Source organism: Amphibalanus amphitrite, unplaced genomic scaffold, assembly GCF_019059575.1.
Source record: "Amphibalanus amphitrite isolate SeventyFive unplaced genomic scaffold, NRLGWU_Aamphi_draft 000254F_arrow, whole genome shotgun sequence".
NCBI lineage: Eukaryota > Metazoa > Arthropoda > Thecostraca > Balanomorpha > Balanidae > Amphibalanus > Amphibalanus amphitrite.
Window position 1 is genome coordinate 290531 of NW_024881749.1, and position 13926 is coordinate 304456.

The following is a 13926-nucleotide window of genomic DNA, read 5'->3' on the forward strand; positions in this document are numbered from 1 at the left end:
TTGACACCATTACCTATCTTTTTGATGACTACTGCCTCACGCAGCGAATTAATTTTGACAAACGCCAACACCTCGTTTCCTATTAGAGTGCTTTGTGTTAGAGTGCTTAGAGTGCTAGAGTGTTCAGCAACGCATTTACCGACTGCCCAGATTTACTGTGCTATCATATTGCCTTCTTCCACGGAATTAAAATCTCGCGGAGAATTACGCATCCAGGCCGTCTTATTATTTCATTGTCCTGCGCTGCTCTGGAAACCCGGCGCCGGTGAAACAATGGCCAGAAATGCGTGCATTTATCACAGGTAATGGAGTGCATTTGCGTGCTCTGTTATTAGCCCAGCGCGGGCGGCGCGGCGGGCTGGGTCGGACCAGCTGGTCGCTCGACTGACGTGGGAACTGTGAGCCTGCCGCGCTGACAGCGCGCTGATGTGCCCGCTGATAACGGCGGTCAGCTGCTGCCGAGGTCAGCGCTACTAAAATCAGAGCTCACAAGCTTGGAAGGAGCTTCCCCCGCCGCGGAGTGCGCCGGTTCGCTCCGCACGTTTTTGTAGTGACCAGGCGGTGCGTGTCGGGTCATAGGTCAGGTCAGGTCGGCTGACAGGGGTAACCAGGTGGTGTCGTGTGCTGGCAGTCCTGGTCAGAGGTCGACCAAAGGGTCAGCCGAGGCAGGGTACGGGGACAACTCGGCCTCCTCACTGTGGTTCTGGTAGTGGCATGCAGCATGCAGGCTCGTCAATGTTACTTGTTCACCGTGTTTTACAACAGGAACATTTCTGTAGCAGAGTGCATATCATTCAACTTGCAAGAAATAAGGAAAAAATTGCTAAAGGAAAACAAGAACTATTCTTCCATCTGATCTAATTGGTGCGATTGAAAACCATGGCGTTGTGCGCATATCTTTGCCCCGCCCAATGAACGACTGGAGCGCTTGGGAGAGAACCGCTCAATTTTCCCACGGCTCCGATATCACCCAAAATTGCACATACCTGCTGTATAATGCCTATTCTTCATCTAACCGTTTTGTTGCAGCATACGATTTCCAAAGCACAATGAATCTTTCCTTTGCTCCAGATATGTCAAAGTGCCCATACGCTTCACTGCAAATCCACCTTATCTCCGACATAAAGTCCTTCAGGCCATTCGCGCGGCGCCGAATGCCGATCACAGTCGGGCTGCCCTGAAATACGCACATTGCACACAATACCTTCCACCATTAGTGACCGGAGAAGCACTTTCCGTGCACGCTGCCACTGCTGCGCTCTAAACGGCCAGCTTGGCTCCGTTCTACGCTGGCAATAATTAAAGATGGCCATTCAATTGAAACACACAGAGCACAGAGCACAAGCCCGCAATCTGTATCACGGAACTCACAACCAGAGCTCATGCCCCAGACCCTATATCTACCTACATACCAATACGTAAACCCCGGAATTGGCGGCTGATTAATCAAATACCGCAAAGCTCCGGCTATGCATCTGCCGCGGGACAGTGCAGTGATCCGTCAGCAGCTCCTGACCGCGGGACAGTGGTCCCGGGGACAGTGCCTTCCTCGTGGGACAGTGGTCCGGCTGTCTCTCCCCGTAGGACAGTGATCAGGTTGTCTCTCCCCGTGGGACAGTGATCAGGTTGTCTCTCTCGTCTCTCTGCGAAGAGAGACACAACCCAGAGACACAACGGGACATTGATCAGGTTGTGCCGCTCCTCGTGGGACAGTGGTCCGGTTGTGCCGCTCCCCGACGGAGCACCGCTCGGCGGGTGGGACAGGCCGGCCATCGGCGCTGCAATGGATGGCCGGGCGTGGCGCGCCGCTCAAGACTGCATTGTGATGCTCCGCCACTTATTAATGTTCTCATTAGCTGGGCGCAATGGCCGGCAGCGCCGCCCGGCCCTGATCGTGCATGCCCCCCGCGTCCGCCACCGCCACAGAAGCCGTAATTAAAGCGTCGGACGGCGGACGGCGGCGCCGCCCACAGCGACCAGGCTGGCCGGCGGCGGCGCATGCAGGGGTGTATGGACGGCGGGTGCAGGAATATAGGGGCGGTTGGTGCTGGGGTGTAAGGACGACGGGTGCAGATGTATAGAGACAGTGGGTTTATGATTAATGAACCCAAAGTTGTCACTTCTTTAACTCGAGCCTTTCCGCATTGGGCTGATAGAGTTGGGAAATTATAAATAAAATAAAATATCGGGAGGTGTCGACGAGGCTTCAGCATTGTAAAGAGGCTGATGAATTAGCAAACCAAAAAGTCTACCAAACATGATTTTGTTTGAACTTCAAAAAGGCGAATTAGCTCCAAAAGTCGATAGAGGTCTAATATGTTTGTGAGCAAATAACAATGTTGGGTCACGAAACTTGCAAACCACGCATGCGGTCATTAGTCGCCACCAATACTTATTCTTGACAGGAATATGAGTTGGTGGTAAATAAACATTGACTTATACCATTCATCGGTAACAACTTACAATGCACAGGCTTAATTTCACATAACATTATGCAAGAATCAATTCATAATTCGTGCCGAACGGCCACTTATTTGGCCAAATCGGTCCAGCTGAGGGCCGTGCCGACAGGTTTCCACCCTTCTGGGAGGACGGACACGCTGCAGCTACCGCTTTGCATTCGGTGTTTTTGCAGTTCGGAGAGCGATCCAGTTTTTACGGCCGGCCGGTGATTGTTCGCCGCCGCGCGCGCCACTTCGGGAGAAAAACGGGGTCTAATAGCCGAGCGCCGCGGGCCGGCTCCGCGCAGATTCCGGCGCTACCGGAGTTGGCAGCCTGCCAGGCCGGCGGCAGACGCAGCTCAGCCGTCTCAGTTTTTATCGGCCGTGATAACAGGCTGTCATGACTGAGCGGCGATTACGGCCGGCCCGCCCGTAATGGAAATCTGGACGGAATCCTCAGATAGGTATCAGCAATCGTGCATGTCAGCCGGCTCGTTGACGGGGCCTCCGCGAACCACCGAGGGTGGAGCTGGGTCTCAGGAAACCTGCGCTCTTCTTGATAGTGAACTCATTTAACAGGCCGTCCCGGTAAAAAACAAGCCTGCATTGCTGCCACGCCTGTCGCAATGGACAGCCACTCGGCTGAACATCTGCGCGAATGACCTGCATCCTTCACATCCGGCGTGGGGCGGCCGCCGCGCTGGTTTAAAAAGCAGTCCTCGGCGGGCGGCGCGGCGGAGCTGGGCCGGCCGGCCGGGGGTCCTCAGTCCCATTCAGCCCTCGGTGGGGTGTGGGTCGGCGCCGGGCCCGGGTCGGGTCACCGTGCCGGCCGCACCGAGCCAGACGGGCCAGTTGTGCCGACTCACCACGGCTAAATCAAACAGATTATGTCGAATCACTGGACACCTTGCTGAGCGCAACAATTCAGTCATTCGGACGCGTTTTTGCTCAATGAGGCCTGCTCGCAGCTCGGCTGAGAGGCGCCCCTTCATACAGCGGCCGTCATGGTCAAGTATTAATGATTGGTTCTACGTCTCTGCCGGTCGGCTTCACTGTGCACTTCTCTTGAAGCTAACTAAAGAGGATGAAAAATTTGACTTGACAGGTGCCAAAATGATGTGCTGTATTTCTGGTCACCGTTGACTTACTGTTGAAAGGTGGTGATATCGACGAATCTTCAGGATGAATGTAAGGGAGTTGTTCCACCTGCTTCGGGAGTAGGATGCCTTTGAGTAGGCTCGCTGAAAATTTGTCATCAGAAAGAATAGCCAGACAGCATCTCTCTGGTGACAACTCTTCAACGTAAGCAGCGCAATATTCATTCAAGTCTCGCAAAAAAGTAAACCTTGATTACTTATTCAAAACTCAAAAGAAATCGCAACACCATGAAGAAAACCATTGGAAAACAATCCAGAAACCTAATCTCAGTCACTAAATTTGCATCGATCGCCCACATATTTGTTTGTAAACATCTCTAATATAATCCCATTCGTCATTCGACCCTTCCATTTTCATGTGTTGTCTCATCGTAAACGTACGCCACAATTTTCGGGAGAGTAAGCCATCATCTGACCGTGTCCCTGGCTCGGTCAAGTGGCCGTCTCCCAGCATACCGCAGCCGGATACCTACGAGAGCAGAACGAGCCAAGGGGCCAAGGTCGGCGGCGCGGGTCAGGGGTCAGAGGTCAGGGGTCGACCGATCGACTGATGACCTGCGTCTGCGCGGGCAGCGATAGAGCCGCCGACCGCCGCACACACTGATCAAACCTGGCAGGGAGTGGCCGGCCCGGTCACACCGAATCACGAGTCGCACTAAATCGCGACCACCGAGGGTTACCGAGGACTATCACGACTACACGACTACCTATAGGTCCGAGGGCTCCGCGGAACAGCGAGTGCCGCGGAACAGGACTGCCCATCGTGAAGCGGGTGCGGGTCAGTGTATCCGTGCCAAGGAACGCTCGAGAGCCAGTTGTGGCCACCAATGGAGCGCCCTAGACTTACCATGCTCCTCGTAAGCTACTACGCGGTGCATGGGAGAGGTGTTGGCTGCCGTGCAGCGCCCCGGGGGCCAGTGGTGGCTACCGCGGAGCGCCCCTGCGGCCATGGCTCTCCGCTGGCGTGCCCGGTAAGCCTGCCCTGTGACCGCACATCCCGGCCGATTACCGAGCCCCTGAGGTGCACGGTGGGCCGTCCGGCGGCGATTCCCACATATCATATCAGTTATCGCCAGCGCTGAGCCGACCGCGCCGGTCACGGTCTGCCGTCGGGCGCGCCGGCGCGATCGCTTTTACTGTTCATTATCCGTTAATTGGCGGCCGAGCTCCCGTTTAAGCGCACTTCAATTAAGGCTCACGCCAGCGCCGCCGAGTCGGGCTCGGCCGAGGCTCCGCTGTCGGCCCGTAGTTCGCACGAGGTGTCGACGGCCGTTAATTAGCCGGCACACGTAACCGGACGATTTAAATGCATTCAATCGATGTGGCTACCAATAAACAAGTGGCTGTGGTGAGAGAGGGTGCAGCCGACCACCGAGGTGCATGAACTCGGAATATGACAGCGGTGCCGTGGCGGAGACGGCGTGATGAGATGGAAGCCAGTGTGATGCTGGGTGTGCCAGGATATGCTCGGTAGCTGAGAGCAGCTTATGATGATAGCATTTATTGGACAGGATGGGAAGGTGGCATGGGTTCGTTCGAGATGGATGCACTCATAGGCGGCGGAACGATTTGAGACAAGGGGGGGCACCATGGCTCAAGGAGCCAAACCTAGGGTACCCCCAAATCCTGTTTTCTCATCGGATTTAGGCCACTTATTTTTCGTCACAGCCCTGACACGATGATTTTTTTTTAATTTTATTTTTTACTAAACGAAAATGGCAGTTCACCCCCGTATGCAGGGGTGTAATTTTATATCTCTTTGTGGGGGCATATGCACCCACAATCCTGAATTATGTATGCCCACACAATGATGAAAATGCACCCACAAGTCTTTTACAAGGCTGCAAGCGTCCTTTCGAGAGTACGGTGCCCTTCGCATGCTCTAACGGCGTCCTCCTGACCGTCTCGCGTTCATGGATAATATAGCGTTTTTAATCACTCGGCGCCCTTCTGGGAGAATGGCGCACTTTTGACAGCACCGCGCCATTCTCATGGTCTAACGGCGCCCTCCTGACCGTCTCGCGTCCTTAGGTCTCTGTTCACCGTGCATCCCTCGACTGTTCGGCGCCCTTCTGGCCTCTCAGCGCCCCTGAACCACATATAGCGTTTTCAATCACTCGGCACCCTTTTACGAGAATGGCGCCCTTTTCATGATCTCAATGCGCCCTCGTAACCATCTGGCGTCCCCACGTCCCCACCAACGTAGCACTACTGACTGTGCGGCGCCCTTCTGGCCTCTTAGCGCCCCTGGACCACATAGCGTTTTCAATCACTCGGCGCCCTCCCAAGAGAATGGCGCCCTTTTCATCGTCTCACGGCGCCCTCGTAAGTCGTAACCGTCTGGTGCCTCCACATTTGGTGCCCCTCCTACTGGATGGCGCCCTCTACAGCTTTTTACGTCCTTCCGGTCAGTTTCCACTTTTAAGCGTGTATTTGCTTAGTCAGACACGTCACTTGAAGCGCCATTCGGCTAGCAATGTTATCAAATTCGGTGTTAATTTAGGCTCCCACATAAATAATATCTATCGCGCCCCAAAACGGCCTGGCGCCGGGCGCCCCTACAGCTGGGCACCCACAATCATTTTAGGAAAATTACACCCCTGCCCGTATGTGTGGTTAACTTTAAGCTGATCCCCAAGTACCTATGTGTTTGTCTCTTCCTTATTCTCGTTTGATAAATTCCATTAATCCTACATGTAACAAATTACCAAGAAGCCATCGCATGGTACTAATCAGTGGCGAATCCCAGGGTGGAGGTCACATGGGTCATGACTTAGGGCCTGGGGTCACCACATGCCTGCCAGGAGCACCACAGGCCTGACAGCCGACAGGGGCACCACAGGCCCGCCAGGGGTACCATAGGCCTAGCAGGGGCACCACGGGCCTGTCAGTGGCACCACAGGCCTGTCAGGAGCACCATCGGCCTAGCAAAAGCACTACAGGTCTTCCAGGGGCACCACAGACCTGCCAGGGGCACCAGAGGCCTGCCAGGGGCACTATCGGATTCGCAGGGGAACCACCGGCCTCGCAAGGGCACCATGGGCCTGTCAAGGGCACCACAAGCCTGTCGTTGGCAATTTAGGATTGTCAGAGCCACCACAAACCTGTCAAGGGCACCTGCGTTCTAACAGGGGCACCACAAACCTGCCAAGGCCCAGGGACACCACAGGCTTAGCAAGGACACCACAGGCCTGTCAGGGCCCATGGGCACCTAAGTCATGTCAGGGCCCACCGTAGGCTTGTCAGGGGGCAGGGTAGGTAGGTACCACAGTCTTTCCAGGGGCATCAGCGGCCTAGCAGGTGCAGGGGCACCAGTCATCACATGACTAACCAAAAATAAAGAAAATAAAAAAAAAACTGAAAATAGGGCACCACCAAAATTAAGTGGCCGAAATCCGTTGAGGTTTTAATTTTGGGCATAGGTAGGGGCACCACTTCGATTCATGGCCCTCCCCTTGGAGTTTTCCCCGAATCTGCCCCTAGTACTAATACATCAAATTTAAGGGGGGGGGGCACCTTGCTATTGGTGCCCCCCTTGCAGAATTCAAGGGGGGCACGGTGCCCCGGTGCCCCCCCGTTCCGCCGCCTATCATGCACTATCACAACGCTGGAAACGAGGCACTGCTCTCTATAGTATTGTGTTTGCTGTGTGTTGTGTAAGGTAAGAAGTAAGAACATTAACGGTCCAACGAAAATCCACTAAACATCCAGTTTTGCATTAGCCGCCCCGAGAAGGGAATACATAAGTTTACTCATAAAACTAAAGAAAGAAGCACTTACCTATAATTGCTTAGTTGACTCTGCTTAGTTTCAAAGCTCTTCTCTGTGAGCGTTTACTATCATCTTGATATGTTCCCAGAAAGCAATACTATACGATGCACTATCTTTCAGTAATAGCGACAGGAGGCAATATTTTGCCCCGCTCGGAGGACGCCTGCCGCTGCTCATTTATTCAAGCGACACGAAAAACACGGCCGACGAAATACATCGCCCTGTCGGAGAACAAAGCCGAACGCGTCTCACCGACAAGGAAGCCACGCTTCTCACCGGCCGGCGACCAAACGACGGGTCGCTACGATGGTCATCGCCGAGACGAACGTGAGAAATATGCCTGCCGCGCCGGCAACGGCGGCGAGCAGCGGCGCAGATGTGACGATAGCTGCGCAGATGCGCCGATAGCGGCGCGTTGACGTGCTCGAGAGGGACACAGTGCGCGGTCCCTACTGCGCGTGCCGGGGCAGCTCTGTTCGTGTGAGCTGGGTAGCGCTCCGCCTGGGAGGGCTGGCATGAGTAGGATGCACTGTCAGTGTGTAGTGCTTAGAGGGATAAATAAGCAATAGGTGGACACATTTTGTGTGAAAAGGTAATGGGGATGTTCGGCTTATTTCCTCACCAGGTGGCAGCACTGCCTTCTTTGGACACAGAAACTGTGGCGGCGAATGCGCCACTGTGTTTTGCACTGTGTGGAGTGGTTGGAGTCCGTGCGGTGTCGGTCCGAGGGACTGAATTTCGGTGAATTTGATAGCAATTGATTTGAATTTTGCTCAGATGGGTTGTGAATTTATATTCGGCAAGTGTCACAAACATGGAAAGGCAAGTTTACAAAGGACAGGAGACTTAGAAAGGCTTCAATTGACGTAGCCGAAGAGAGGCGAGAAGCCGAAGATAGACCGACTCCAAACGGTAATTCCATCGATGTAACACGTTTCCCGACATTTTTTTATGGCGAGCATAACTAAGAGCATAAAATAATATAACTTAACTCATAGCTTTATCTTGTATTGCCCATATGAAGTAATTTACTTGTATAAGTTTATGGGCATATCCACGGCATATCAATATAGGAAATTGACCTGCCCTTTGAGAAAGGCATTAAAAGATGATACATGCTGCTGAGAATGATTATATAAATTCAATGCATTTTTATAAGATTCATTGCAAGCATTTTAGCAGTGTTCTACTTTGTCTGGTACCAAAGATATTGCATGCAGATAAAGGTTATGATGGAAAAAGACAAAATGATCTATTTTGACACCAGCAACCAGGAGGTATATGTAATAGAACACTAAGCTACCTACTATTTATGAATTGTTACAAGTATTGATCATCCTACATGGTGTTACAGGTGCCCAGTGCAATCATGCTTCTGGTGCGGAGTTGTCAGGATGGAGTCGGAGGAATCAAGGAAGGCAGAGGACCTGCGTATGAAGGAACCAGCCTTGCGGATGAAGTTCTGAGGTACATACAGAGGGATCCCACTGAAAGACCAGGTAGGAGTTGGTGAACAGCTTGTGCACTGCAGTATATCATCCAGAAGTAACTGATAGCCTTTCTTGCAAAATGTTTTTTTTTAACTCATCACCACCCAAAGCTACTCATTATTGATATAATATCTTCATTTCATCAGGTAAAAATTGTTTACTCTAAGTTTTGATTCACACTGAAGTGAACACTTTTTTAGAATATTCACTCAGCTTTTTAGCAACTAAATACGGGCAAGTTGTTTGCTGTTGTTTTTTTTTTTTAATAAATTTTCACCTTCTGGAATATTTGTATAGGTAACTGCAATAAAAGTGCATTTCAAAATTGCAAATACTTTGTGAAAAGTTCATGGGTCTTGATGATGTCACTGTATCCAGTTCATCATATCAGATTTCAACTGTGCTTAAACTGCAATGTGTTGCTAATTGCTTCAGTATATAATGTCCTTTTATCCATGCATGTTAAACATATGTATCTCATTATGACTTGCCAAGATCTTTCCCTACTGTCTTATGCCATTTTTCATTTATTCACAGGTGCGATGCTGCATTGATAAGATCCAGATTCAAGAGCATGGATGCTACCAGATCCTGTGATCTGAAGTTACCAGTGTCACTGCTGCTACAAATGACATCAGCAACACTTCCTTTGTTGAAAGTTTAGAGGAGCAAACAGTTGGTGCTCTGTGTAGTCAAGCAGTGGAGTTTTGCTACAATCATAAAGTTGATTAAGGTGTCAATTTTTGCTCTGGCTTCTGGGACACCTTGGACCTGCATTGCAACCTATGCTAGTGTTCAACATTTCGTGTCCTAGTATCACTGATGCATAGTGTGTTGCATCATACACAAATGAGAGGCAGCAAACTGTCAGGTATTTTCTAGTGATAAAGAACTGCATGCCTTAAGCAATTGTTGAAGGTGACAAGTGGTGAATGGTAGGGCTCAGCCACTCAGTTCCTTCCTTCAAAAGCTATCAATCAGCTCTAGAAGAGTAGTCATAGCAATGCTTCATATGTGAAGGCTACTTGCCTAAACAGAACATTGTGGATTTGTTAAGTACCCCTTTATTACAAGTTTGTGCCCATTACAAGCCAAGCTTAGTTTACTTAGTTTGTTGCAAGTTTTCCAGGCAGCTTTCACACTTGTGTCGCTAAATATTAAACTTTAACTGATAGACCGACGAGATATTGTCCATTTCGCATCATATTGTAATCAGTCAGTCGTGTTGGTAGTAGGTATATACAGACTGTCTTAAAAGTACCGCGCAAAGTGACGGTGGATCCATCAAGCCTGACCGAGGAAGGGCCTGCTATAATTTGAAAGTCACCGAACCAATGGACCTTGGGAACGGACGAGGATGTCATATAGAGCCACGCAGAAATCGCCGGTGATTCGTTACCCATCATTACAGAATGAACGCATGCCGGATGAAGGGTTTAGTCAATAGTCTGTACAAACTACAGGGATGTGATTGACTTATCTGACAGTGACGAGCGCTACAGGTCAACTTAAGACCGTAGGTATGCGTTCTTGTCATGTAATGTGTGCTGTAAATCGATTGTTTCATGCGTGTGAATATATGTCTGAATGTAATAAGGTTTTTAATTTCAACTGTGTAAGTTAAATTATGTGATAACATCGTATCATTCGTACTCCGTAGCTTTTGGTGACCACTCGATCGGCTCCCTTTCCTTCCGCTCTATGACGATGTAGTAGTTTGCCTTCCACACGCGTCATTGTCTTCCTAATATCGAAATCAACTGTAGCTACTCATTTTAGCAAAATGATGAACCTGAAAAAGACATGAAACGCAGTTCCCGTTCGGGGCGCGTCGGCCGCCGTCGCCGCCCGCGGTGTTATCCCCGGCCCGGCCGGCGCGCTGTGTCCAAAGCAGGGATGCGGAGCCGTGGAAATTTCAGACGGCTCCGGCTCCGGCTCCGACTCCGGAGAAAAAAATCGGCTCCGGCTCCGGCTCCGGCTCCGGGTGAAATGTTATGGCGGCTCCGGCTCCGGCTCCGGCTCCGAGTAAAATGGTCCGGCTCCGGCGGCTCCGGCTCCGACTCAGTACATCCCCTACGCAATCAATTAAATACGGGTGGAAGAAAAATTGGATTGGTTATACGCGTTACTCTTTGCCATGACCGGCTCACCGCGTCCCCGCGCAAACGCACCTCGGAGAGAACTGGCAGAACAAAGGGCTAGGAAGCGATGGCATTGGAAACGCAGTCGCCGCGAATCGGAGTTCAGTGAACCATCGTAAGCTGACACCCGTCTCGGCTGCATTGGGGGGTGAGGGGTGGGGGGTGTGTGGGATGAGACGGTGCTGGGAGTCGCAGTCCACTGCACTGGTTTGAAAACAATGGCCGTCACCTGATGACTGGTCCTCATGTTCTGGGGATGCAGTAGACGTGGGGGGGGGGGGGGAAGAGCAAACAGGAAGTTGTTTGCGTACTGTGGGATACTGGGGATATTCGGATTTTTTCATTTACTTGATGGCCCATGACGTAAGTACCATATGTTTTACTGCCTTGTACTGTCAAACCGAACTAGGTCAATTATTTTTTTCCTCTTCAAAAAATATAAAGGAGCCGGAGTCGCCCCCTTTTTTGGCGGCTCCGGCTCCGGCTCCGGCTCCGGGCTATATTGTTTCACGGCTCCGGCTCCGGCTCCGGCTCCGGGCAAAATATGCCGGCTCAGGCGGCTCCGGCTCCGACTCCGGCTCCGGCTCCGCATCCCTGGTCCAAAGCATACGGTGCTGCCACCTGGCGAGACTTTTCGGAACTCTTAGCGCGAACATCCCCATTGTAAACTTCGTTGAATTATATTTGAATGTTCGAGAACATAAAAAAGGATACTAAGCATTTGTTATTTGCAATTTGCAATCCAAATCGCAAGATACTGCAGCTATAAGAGTTAAAACTTTGCATGGAACAGGAAGCACCGATGATTACAGACAATGATAAGCGTACCCCAAATCCTTTCAGGCTAAGAGATTTTGCTCACCCCGCATCACACATGGTTAACATCCAGGTGACTCACTACACGCTTTTGCTCCGTCCGTATTGTGTCGACCAAATGTCTAAACGTCCCGGCGTGCCGCGAAAGCGCAGTGCCAGAACCGCACCGTCACCGCCGTGTCTGTGCCGTCCTCCTCCCCAACAAAGGAAATGCAGCGGAATAAAGTCGTCACAGCGAAACTCGGCTGGCCCCCCGGTGGGTGCACTCACACGGCGCGTCGCACAATGTCACGCCATTCGCGAGAATTGCCGCTCTCCATTTAAAGACGCACATCAGAGGAGGAAAGTGTGAGAATTTGTCGCCGGGTCTGTGCTCCGCCTTTGGGACGGGCGAGGCCGCATTGTGTCACCCTCCACCACCCACCCGCCACGGTCCAGCTCCCAGCCGGTGCGGCTCATTAGATGCCGCTCGACAAGGCCGTCTGTCCAATTATTGTCCCGTGGCGCTGACACCTGGTGCCGACATCAGTCATCGCGCCGGGCTCTGAGCCGCAGCGAACGCGAGGTATTCACATGGAAGTCTCCTCGCTGAGGGAGGATGGCATTCACTGCGTCTGGGCTCGGATTACGGGCACGTCGGTACGGTATTTACAGCCAGACATTCAGATATCAGACCAGACTGGACCAGTGGACAGACGCCAGTAATGTGATATCCGGCCTGGTGACTGCTGTTCCAAAAAGTATTCAGCCATGCTGATGGCTCTATGGCCAGAAAGGCATGCTCGCAGCATCGCGCACTTGATGGATAGGTAAATACTCAATTCGATTGGTGCATTACTTGATCTGCCGACGTCGTATCGAAGCTGATTTTGCATGAAAGGCAAATGCTTCAGTGAATGCCAAGATTCCGACACTGGTATTCGAGCAGATCCTATACATTTGCAGATTGCGTATTAGCGGCCGACTGCTGTCATTTCCCGATCTGTTGAAAGTCACGCCAGCGATTCAAGGGGCCGCAAGTCCATGACCACTTGTGATGCCCTTGAGATTTTGTGGTTCATAGGAGTAGGACCCGCACATCATGCAACTACAGGAGGGAGGCTATTTGGGCATCGATTTTGGTGATATTCGCTAAAGAAAATCGGAATCAATTAGTACTGGTGCATGTTGACAGAGCTCGTTTCGCTTACATCATCACCCAAATACAGCCGAATATGTATAAGTAATGGGTGCGGGACGAGGGTGGGCACTGGGCAGTCCTCTAACGAGCTTACAAGAGAGCGTAGCGGGTGCAGTCGCCGGTCGTGTCATCTTTGTACCCTGCAATTCACGGCGGGGAAGTCGCCTATCCATTTATCTATCTTGTCTCATGCCTGATAACTAACAAGGCATGCCATATGAGCAAAACAATCACAAACCACAGGACCCAGGTTCAAGCGCACAAACCCTTCATGTGAGAAGACAGCGTCTCAACTCATACCAGCATCACTATAATTTTGATACAGCTCACCCTTCCACAGTCACTCGGTCACTGACTTTTCGGTGCGCCGTGACTAACCTTTAGTGACGCGCCCCGCGCAGGTTTCAGCTTGGGGAGATTAAGTCGCAGCCAGCAGCTGTCATTAGACCCGGCCGGAGATGAATGGCCGGTGATTAGAATGTGGAGCGCTCGGCGTGACAGCGTGGAGACGGTCGTCCTTCCAGCCGGTCGCCGGCCCAGGGTGACAAAACCCTCAAAACACTGCCCGGACCGCGGGCCGGGCCGGTCCGGGCATTGTGCGCCGCCCGGCGGGGCTCCGCGGGGTCGGCGGCAGCTGGGCGGACCCCTTCTGGACCCCTGGCCGAGAGGACGAATGAGGTGCGGCCGGCGGACCGGGCCAGGCGGCAGGGAGGGTCCGGGAGGCGGGCAGTTCACCGAATGAAAGGGCGGGACGCTAGATGGAGTAGCCGCGATGGGAACGGAGGAATTTCTGAGCCAGAAACCACATCTATTATGAACACACTCGTGACTGGCCGGGGATGTCTCAGGCCACTCAATGAAGGAAATGCCAGAAGAAATGGAACATGCTTTATATGAAGCACAACGTTGTTTTATGATAATTTGATAACG

General features: G+C 51.9%; 1 protein-coding gene and 1 long non-coding RNA gene across 2 annotated transcripts in view; one reads left to right on the top strand and one right to left on the bottom strand.

Moving 5' to 3' along the window:
* LOC122386508 (protein Dr1-like) overlaps nucleotides 1-13630 on the bottom strand; it is a 90315-nt gene extending 76685 nt beyond the window's left edge. Inside the window, exon 1 of the mRNA XM_043375777.1 lies at nucleotides 13375-13630. The gene's annotated coding sequence lies outside the window, so the exon portion shown is untranslated. The remainder of the gene's footprint in view (nucleotides 1-13374) is intronic.
* On the top strand, nucleotides 8078-10452 carry LOC122386509. The gene is made up of 3 exons (XR_006257391.1): nucleotides 8078-8281; nucleotides 8724-8868; nucleotides 9397-10452. It is a non-coding gene; the product is annotated as an uncharacterized LOC122386509 (long non-coding RNA).
* Nucleotides 13631-13926: the final 296 nt, after the last annotated feature.